The 10,738-nt window shown below is 33.7% G+C and overlaps 1 protein-coding gene across 1 annotated transcript in view; it reads left to right on the top strand.

Moving 5' to 3' along the window:
* The first annotated feature begins 8,054 nt into the window (after nt 1–8,054).
* The window catches only part of LOC149788017 (transcription factor GATA-3-like), a 72,724-nt gene continuing 70,040 nt past the window's right edge, over nt 8,055–10,738 (top strand). Inside the window, exon 1 of the mRNA XM_089974285.1 lies at nt 8,055–8,267. The gene's annotated coding sequence lies outside the window, so the exon portion shown is untranslated. The remainder of the gene's footprint in view (nt 8,268–10,738) is intronic.

The raw sequence follows: 10,738 nt of genomic DNA, 5'->3' as shown, positions 1-10,738 counted from the left end.
CAAATAAATATTCAGTTCAGCTTCCAGTTTGGGATTTATATCCACTATTCTACAGCAACGCAGTATGTTTGTGCATTATTTCACAAAGGTTAATTTTCACTAAAGAGTCTGCACCAGTTGCCAGTTACCTCACGACTGTTAATTATTCTAGATTATCTAACGCAGAAGTTTTGTTAGCTGCAGTAAAACTTAGAATATAATACAGTTTAGAACTATTTTTAATGACGCGGTAACTGGTTATGTGGGACAAGTGGTGAACACCTTTTGCCGATGACCTAATATAGTTTTTGTAAAAAAATATTACCAAATCAAAAGGATAAAATGAAATGTTACACCTGTGGCTCTGAAACAAGAAAATCACCAGACCTGATTTAGTCAACGAATAGCAGATGCTATATCTTCCATCCACTTCCTGATAAACTTAGATACTTTATTTTAACAGGGGTTTAGTAAATGTGCTCCAGAGGTGAAAATCATTTCTAATCTAGTTGAGTACAACTGACTCCTCTCGTCGATTCAAGTTTGACAGTGTAATAGTAATGATTATTCTCGAGACTAAAGGGAATACGGAATCATATCCGAGCCAGAGGATTTGCATTGACAGGACTGATGTTGACAGTGCATGTGAAACTGTGATGCATCTTGCATCTTACAGAAGAGTTTCTAAAGCCAGTAACGTTTGGTTTCGAACGTGTAATTGAAGTTTTCATTGATATCCTGACTGATCTGACACAAGAAACACGTGACAATCAACCCTTCCAAATCCTCATGACAAAAACCGACGAATCCTGACCCAGTGGGTGGTCGGTTGCATCCAAAACTCAGAAACGGCCGCTCGCATGGATTTACAGACCAAAGAAAGCAGATAATTTATAACATGGGTCAAAATTTAAATGCTATAGTCACAGGATAAATTGTTTGATGTATACTGAAATATGTTGACTTCAGTAAATCAAAATTAAGACTTCTGCGCTCGATGCACTAATGTCAAAACATTACATGTACCTTGAATACTTTTTCAAACGAGAAAAATACTTCGAAAAACGTTTGCACATAATTTAAATGGACTCATAACGATATAAATGAGAGAAATTAACTGAACGAAACTTTAATCGAGGATTGTTGAGTCTTCAACAACATCAATACGAATGTGCACCAATGTGCACCAACTGACTGTAAAACGACTTTGTATTAGCCCCAGCCCTCCTCACTTTGATATTTACTGCCATGCGTACTGATGCATTCCGCGACCATGATGCTGGGATTGACATCAGATACAGGACGGACGCAAGCTCTTGAATTTTAAGCGACTTAGACAAAGACTAAGTTACAGCAATTGATTGTTCGTGATCCCCTATTTGCTGACGACTGTTTTCTAAATGCCAAATCTAAGTTGGACATGCTAGACAATCAGTATCCAAAGAAAGTGATGATGCACCAAACTGCATCAGGATAACCTCACGCAGAACCTACCATCACAGTAAATGGCTGATATCTCCTTAGAAACGATAAATGTTCACATACACTATCACGTACAGATCACATCGATGATGATGCCAACGCTATACTTGCTAAAACAAGTATGGCATTTAACAGACTACGCGCAAACGTGTGGAAGTGCAGAGGCACCAATCTTCAAACAAAACTAAAAATCTAGAAAGCCACTGTGTTGCCAGACATGTTACATGCATGCGAAACCTGGACGCTGTACAGTTGCCATAGCAACAAGGTGAACCATTTTCTCGTGGGCTGCCTGAGGAATCTGATGAGGACAAGATGGCAGGACAGGGTTCCAGACACTGAGGTTCTCACATTGGCAGGCGTTCCAATCATACATGTTGAGCTGATGAAATCACAGATGAGATGGGTAGGCCACCTTACCAGAATGTCAGAAAAATGATTGCAATGAAAAAGTTCTTTTGCGAATTGAAGGATGGAAGCTTTCTCAGGAAGGATGGAAGAAACGCTTCAAAGATTCTCTCAAATCATTCTTGAAACACTTCCGCAATTACCCTAAGTCTTAAATGATCTCAAACAGGATCGCTCCACCTGCCATATTCTCGTCCATTATGCAGCTAGTCTTTGACCAAAGAAATATTGTAGAGTCAGTGCAAAAGCACGAGCTGCGTAAATATCAAGTCCTCTGCTAGTCAAGCAAATCACAGCGACATATCGTGTCGAGTGTGCCATAAATAGTACAGAGCACAAATGTACCTGATCACCATGTCACGTACTCACAAAATCAAAACACTTCGTATGTTATGATCATCTTCGAAATTGAAGGACAAGCAACAACGACATATGTGTATATTGCTTGTACTATTGTATCCTACCAGTAATGTGGATTGCCTTCGTCGAAGATGCGGTGGTCACCTGTTATTCAACGGCATGATGTTTGGTTTTAAGGATCTTGGGGTGTGTGTTCAAAACAGAAATATAACCCTTTGCCTTATTAGTATTCGTTGCTTGTGTTAATGTTTGAATGTGCTTGAGTAGAAGTTTAATATGGTATTATCTAATGAACGTTCTTTTTAATCATCTGTTAACTGATTAAAAGAAACAGGAATTAGCTTTACTTCTTCAATATCTATGCTTGACAGTGCACCGATTGTTAACCCGGATTGGTTTTCAAAGTATATTGTTAGCAACAGTAAGAGTAGAGTTTAAATGCATCGTAAATTATGTTGAAACTTTTAATTTGTTTTAAATTTCAGTTCACATTTGTCTGAAATCTATGCTATTTATTTAACAATAAAAACTGTCATTTACATACGTTATTTATTAGAAAAAATTCAAAGCATTTATTATAAGTCTAATTTTACATTCGTTTGTAGAGTGTTGATAATTGTGTAAGATAAAGGTCCATGCGCTCTAAAGAAGTCAAATGTGAACTACGTGAAACTGTAATTAGGTTTGCAATTGTTTTGCGATACCTACGTTTGAAAGTGGACATACTGACATCGTAAACACCTTCTTCATTAGCATGCAGGAGACAAATCTGACAGCACAATTTAGTGCTGAATAGTAAACAGATTTATTATATTATATCTTATTATTTATTTATTCATTTTTTGTTTCTCTCGACATTTGTCTTCAAGGAAAAGATATGCAATGTATTATCAGAAAACATCAACAATTTAGGGACTGAGCTGTTTGTAGTGAAAGTCTTGATATGCTGAACACGTAACGGGATTTGCTGTTATTTATTACGGCTGTTGATTTTCGTAAAATTTGAAACATCGTGCATTATTTAGATTTTGCCATATGATCTACTTTAGAAACAAAAATAATTTTGTTTTTTGACGAAATGTGCAAGATACCTAAAACAGTCACACAATAACCTATCAGTTAATAAGGTCCGTTGGGGCTTCGTGCAGTTTTTTTGTTTCTTTCACTTAGTGAGCTTTTTGACATACGTGTTCGAATGACCGCATACTTCATTAATGTAAGTTCAGCCAGACTTGATCCATGTTGTGGTGCTATAGATTTTTCTTGTTCTTTCTTCAAACGTTCAGATTTGGCTATTACGATACTCCTGCACATATTCCAAGATATGTACAAATTCTGCTTGTATCTTCTGATTTTGAGTTCATTGATAAAATTGCTTTGATTTTCGTTTTTACTTTGTTTACCTTCCAAATATTGCAAGTAATCATGTCTAAGGCAAAGCGTGCAAATTACAATATTTCAATGTTATTGGAGCAGTAATAAATAATTTGAAATTTAATCTAGTACATACTAAAATGGATACACACGTTCTAAATGTCAAAAATTGAATACTTAACCATATAATTTCAAAGAATGGCGGTGCAAATCTTGCCAGCTTGTATCCATAAAATGTGGAGAGTTGAAATTAGAGCACATGTAGACAGTTACAATACGAGTACATAAAACAAACATTTCACAATGATGAACACATCAGATTAATATACTATATTATAAATAACGCTAAAAAGTACTAACACAAAATCCTGAAAATGTTAGTGGTCCATTAACATACTTCTACCATTGATGATTGGAGTTTACAATGCTGATGGTGTTGGTGATACTGGTTTATAGTGAAAGTCATACTGGTCATGTATGCGTTCAGAAGCGACTATTTCAGCAATGCGTGTTATTTGTTAGATTTTGATTATACAACTTTGAATTGTCAAGTATTCACTTTTTTGGTATCCCCGCTAGAAATAAGGCAAAATCAATGTTAAGTTACGTCGATATTTTTGGACGAGGTCAAATTAAAGGTGTGATATCATAACGAAAGCAGCGAGCGTTGAAACCATTTTCGTACTAACCTCTTATTTGTTATGATAAACCTGATGCCCACTTGTCTTGACCCAGTTTTGTACCCTGCTACAGTTGTAACAGTCCATAGCGATCAAAAAGATTCGTTTGGAAGCTTTTTGATGACATTTAAGCTGCAGATTATTCAACATTCAGGACTGAATAGGCTTTTGTTAAACTATTTGAGTATTACATTTTAGAACAACAATATATATTTAATTTAATCTTCGTAAATGCGCCCACGTGTCCACATTGACATACGCACTTTAGCAATTGATCTTGTCATATATTTGCTTCCTTTGACCATTCTGCCCCTGAACAAAAGAGAAAAGGATTCTATTGGTCAAACACTAGAAACATGAAATAGAGCAAAAGTACAGAATGTCCTTAAGAACAGAGATAGAAGAGTCTAAGAAAATGTCGAATCATTTTTGCCTGTGCGACTTTGTTGCAAAGAAAACAGCTGATTCTGTAATGACAAGTATTGTAATTATTCAATCTATTTGTCCCACCACGTCATTGTAGTATTGATTGAAACTGTAGTATTATGGGCCTCTGGCCTAGATTGTTGTATAGCTGTAGTATTATGGGCCTCTGGCCTACATTACCAATAAACTATTTCCGTTATTAGAGTCATAATTATTGTCATAAAAGGCAAAAATGTGTCAGCATCAAGCAACTAGTACAAATTTATTTAAGGATTTTTTCTGTGATTGGTTTTGCAAAGTCTTTGACGATGTCTTCTCTGTCTTCTATTGTCTTTTTGAATGTATTATGTCTTAATGCTATCAACAACTTGGATTTAAAGCAGAAAGAGATTTTCGCATCTTTCGTGGCAAATATCCGGTGAAGTATCTGACACTCTTTTAAGTAATGCATTTGTCTCTGAAATAATTTTGATCAAGATAGATTTTGATACTCTTTCTACGGTTTGATATCCCATTATAAATGACAAAATCATACAAAAATGTGATTTTTAAAAAAACAGTTCTTGCATTGACAGATTTCATTGTTTTGATTTGTTTCCAATTCATCTTTCTCAGTCAGTTTTTATTCGATTATATTTTCTATGTTCTGTTTACAATAGCTATATTCTATTCCAAATAGTGATAATTGTTTTGGCTGAATAAATGGATTTATTTATATTCTCGTGTTCGATAAATTCTTATATTTTCAACTTGATTTTTTCCAGTCTTATCTATTTAAATAACCGAAAAAATAGCCTTTACTGCGCTCTTCAGTTGATGGCAAAAATTATGAAATTAAAGATATTGATAACGCTGTATGAAGACGATGATGTAAAAGTTACACATACAAGTAAATGATAATGCAAATCTTGCAAATGAATTCATTCAGTCCACTCTACGAGTAAAAATGCAAACATAATGTTCCGACTTTGTAGTTCGAGTGTCAGATCAAAAGAAAAAGAATCCAATGAAAAGATCTTGGAATGGATAATTGACAACTTGGAGACAAGCAAACTTAAAATACATAACAAACTGCTATATTATAAGAAACCCGGTGGTACGAAAGATCCTATGTCGAAGAAAGGAAACATCAAATCGATGCTAGCTTATGGTACCATTACCACCTATACAAATGAATGTTTGTTATTACGTGACAAATATTGTTTTTGACGACATGTGCACTGGTGCAGTCGTGCTCAGCACAGGCACCGCCATCCTGATGTTAAGCATGCCATCAGCGTAACCGTATTACATTCTATAAACGCATTATCTAACAAAAACCTGAGTAAACGATCGTGTATACATAATTTCTTTCAATGACAATAGTTCAGCTGTGTCCCAGCTGTCAAACTATTCATCATATCCTTTATATTTAACGAGTAAATATATTTCGCTGTTCAGCTTTATAGTTTTAAAATCTATTCAACTTTGTAAATGTCATCTTGTTTGTTATATGGTAATAATTCCCTTTATAATCAGGTGTTCCATTTTTTATACTACTGGATTGCCTAACAGTGCTGGCCCGATTTTAAATATTTCTTCAGTATAGTTAGGAAGTATCCATTAACACCAATTTTAAATTTTGCTGTTCCAAATGCATCGTCTAAAAATAACCGAATTGACTGATCATTCCGTTGATCTGTTTTCATGCTCGATTGCTTCAACGGCATATTTGAAATCAGCAAAGTGAAACTATTTCCCCTTGAATAATACTATGCAGAGAAACTAGCCTTGATCACACTTTCGTCCCGTCCAAACTTGTAAATTAATAGACATGGATTCAGCATTTAATATTATTTCTAGTTTATTAAAACTAATGAAATGTTTGTATCGCCTCTCTGTAAACAGTTGCACCGATTATTTGGTACTTTTATACCGGTATTTATGATGTGAAATATGTTTTATAAATATTATTTTGTCTTCGCTAATTGTTTCCATTTTCTAACGGGTATTGTAATTTATTTTTGATTTGTGAAATAATATCCTTGAGTTTGGCTGTTCCAAAAGTTGTTTAGGGTATTGTGCAATATTACTGTACTGGAATTTTACTTTGTCGTACTTTCTCCATCTATTTGTTTTTTTTTTGCGCATATTTGGACCATAACCCGTTGAAATGTTTTAAAAGGATTATTGTATCTGTTTTATTTTGACTGTGTCTTTTGCGCTAGCAGTATTCGTAGAAATATTGAATTAAAGAGGTTTAAATAAATTTAAAATGTTGTATCTACATTTATCCATATAAGTATTAATGATGATGAATAGCAATTATGATCCATCCAATTAACTGTAAAACAATGCAAGATATACAAGTACATTCACTTGCCCCGCCCCCAGTGTTAATTAGATTAATAAATGTTGTAAGGTTCCACCATAAAGACACAGTTATTTCCATGTTAATATATTCTGGAAATATTTTCTTATAACTGTTATACACTTTTGTCAATGGCAGTTCTTTCCTTTTTGTTTCTCGTTAAGATACTAATTTCTTACTTTATGGTTGCCTCACATATCATTTCCAGATTCAGAAGCATTAAAATCTGGAGAAAATATAAACGCAAAAGGCAACAATGACGCTCTATTGAATGTCTTAGTAACATGCAACATTGTGAGAAAACTACTTGCATGGTAATATATACTGCTATACATTAGAAAGCATTTTACTGTAAAATAACATGTATGGAATATATGAACAAGCCTCAATAGACAATTACATGACCTCATATTTGAAAACAAAATGGTGAAATGATGACCTGAAGAAAGAAACTTTTCAGAAATTGGCTGCAACATTCATTCGTATTAAAGCTGGCATACTGCTATATTCCCTGAAGTCGTTCTTGAGGCAAACGTTTTTATCAGTTATCATCATAATAAAGTGTATAATCTTGGCACGTTTGAAGAATTGTCGTAAACAGTATATGTTTAGCGAACAAAATCAGTTCTGGATCTTAATAATAGATTATTAATATGTAGATTGGCATGTCCATTCTTGAAAAACAATTACTCTCGGGCAAAAACATCTAAGGGATACCCTTCACCTTTTGGGCATCAATCAGCTTCAGCATCTGACATCTCAGAAAATAATAACATTTGATAGAAAACTACTAGAATACAAAAACGAATCCGTTTTCTTCTGTTATTCAGGAATAAAAAAGAAAACAAAACTTGATTTCTGCTCGCATCAGATAACGATGTTTCGCGGAGAGGCACGCGCTTGGCCTATTGCAACCAATAAAATCTAAGTGGCACGCACGTTCGTTTGAGCTCAATAATATTGTCTCGTTGACTACTTGATATTCTGCCTTTTGCCCTGAACTTAACTCCATGAATGATGTATTAAAAAGACTTCGAAATAAGATTTTCAAAAGATTCATATCGAGAAGATGGATGACGGCAAGGGGCAAATCGATTCCTTAATTACATTGCTGATAAACATATTTAGTTGCAGAGCGTGTATAAAACCCTCTTGCCTATCAATTCCACGGAGTTCAGAGAAATTGGACGAGTGAAACCTCTGATAAGGTAAGATAAGTTTTATCCGTACTTTTAAGAACGCTAATGCCTCATCAGCAAGTTCCTATCACCACTTTCCCGCCACAAATCTGATATTTCGACCGGCTTATCTCATATACAGAGTGTAAAAATACTTGTTAAGGTCTGATAGCTCCCACCGTTGACAAGATAATTCTGCAAATTTATGAAAATCTTAATGCTGATTTGGTTTTGAAAATGTATCAGACCTTGTGGCAGTATTTAAATAATTTCCCAGCTTCGGTTACCTGCTAGTATTGTACGTGCTCATCGTGGAGGCATACGTTGTTCATTTTCCACAAATTAACCATTGTGAAATCATTGATTTCGTGAAATTTTTCTTGTTCTCTTTGGGATATTAAAAAGCCCTTCAATTCGGATTCCTGCTATATATACGTGTTTGAAAGGACTAATTTTTACCTGTGAGAATATATGGTCATAATTCTTTCGTCTGGAATCTTAAAAATGTCTTAAGCAGGCATACTGAAAGCTTTGCTATTGCTGTGTGGATTTTACAATCTAAGTGTACATCGTTTCATTGGATATTTATATCTATTTTCACTAGTGTGTTTTATTTTACTACTTATCACTCATATTTGTGATGTCAGAAATTTCACTCTAGTATTTTCTGGTAAGTTAATAAAAGCAGATATCTCGAAATTAGATCTGAATACAGTATCGATGAGATGCGTTATCACGACATTTTCTCTTATGCATGTAAAACCAAAAGCACATTTCTGAATTGCTTATGTATTCTTCACTTCTACATAATTTCATCTGGCAAACACTGCAAAAATATATGCTATTTTTTTGCAATGCTACTATATATATATATATATATATATATATATATATATATATATATATATATATATATATATATATATATATATATATATATATATATATATATATTAATATCAGCATGTAACGAAATGGTTCGTTATTGCTAGACTACACTGATATATAGACCATGTGGGCCTGATAACAGCTGTCTTTGACGTCATATTTGTTATGATGTAGATGCTGATATTGACATAATAAGCAGACATTATGCTTTGTATGTTTATGAGGTGTAAATGCTGATATTGACATAATAAGCAGACATTGTGCTTTGTATGTTTATGAGATGTAAATGCTGATATTGACATAATAAGCAGACATTATGCTTTGTATGTTTATGATACATTTTACTGATTGTTGCAAGAATTAATTACATAAATTTATACAGCTGACTACATAAGTTGTCGCTGTTTAATTTTATAACTACCGACGTCACATAAACATAACTGCCAATAGCGGCAAATTTGCCAGAAAAGACACTATTTTTCTTTTAAAGAAAAACTTGTTTTAGGCATGTCGTGGCACTAAATAAGACATTTAAACAAAACAGTATTTATATCAAACGTCTCTTCTTCTTGCTTTTCTCCTTTTTTACTTGTTCTTCTTTTTTTTCGTTTTCTTCTTCCTTGGGTTATCAGATATAGTAGTAAAATAATAATAATAATAATAATAATAATAATAAGAAGAAGAAGAAGAAGAAGAAGAAGAAGAACAAGAAGAAGAAATAAATGAATAAATAAATAAATAAATAAATAAATAAATAAATAAATAAATAGTATTAGTAGTAATTTTTATCTTTGGTCAGAATTATTCAAGATTATTTATTCATATTCCAGGTTCTGTTATTTTCTTTGCCGTGATGTTTAGGCACATTGAACATGGCGACCTGCTATTGAGTGTTGAGCTTTCCTATTAATCTCTGGACAAACCATCAATTTAGTACGTGGGAGCTTTTCTAAAAACTCCTACTAAGAGATTTAAATTTCAATTGAATACGGAACATGACGGGCACTACAAACTTCTTGTATCAGGCTTAGGGTTTTCTAAAAACTCCTGCTGCGAAAAGCAATCAACAACTGGGGAAACATTATCTCCGACACGTCGGGCGGTTGTCGGGTGTGGCAACTATGGGAGAAACAATTCAAATGTAAATTCTTATTAAGTTACAGGTTTTTGACGGTTGTATTTGACACTACATATCATGACTGGAAGAAAGCAAGCGCTGAATGAATGCTTTACACAAAGTGCACATTTGCTTTGACCGTTAAGTACGAAAGGTGAATTCACTGATTTTGAATTAAAGCATGTTGCTTTTAAACATTGCAGAATCACATTATAAAAAGAAAGAATGGCACGACATAGTTGTCGCTAAAAATGTGCTAAATAAAGTTGGATTTTATCTTGGAGTAAGTATTGTTTAGTGACTCAAAAATGCACATATTTATTGAAATGTATATTCTAAGAGTTTCATGCAAAAACAGTACACACAGTGGAAATTCGCGATATGCAGCACAGTCCGGGTTGGTGTTGTAAAATGAGTAAATTCTAAAAGAATCAATTGTATAAATATATAAAAAGATTAACCAGACAACAATTGTATCGTTGTTTTATTGTTCTCC

This window comes from Sinohyriopsis cumingii, chromosome 11 (genome assembly GCF_028554795.1).
Source record: "Sinohyriopsis cumingii isolate HCF-2022 chromosome 11, ASM2855479v2, whole genome shotgun sequence".
Classification (NCBI taxonomy): Eukaryota; Metazoa; Mollusca; class Bivalvia; order Unionida; family Unionidae; genus Sinohyriopsis; species Sinohyriopsis cumingii.
The sequence above is the reverse complement of the archived record's forward strand: the minus strand, read 5'-3'. Positions and strand labels throughout refer to the sequence as shown.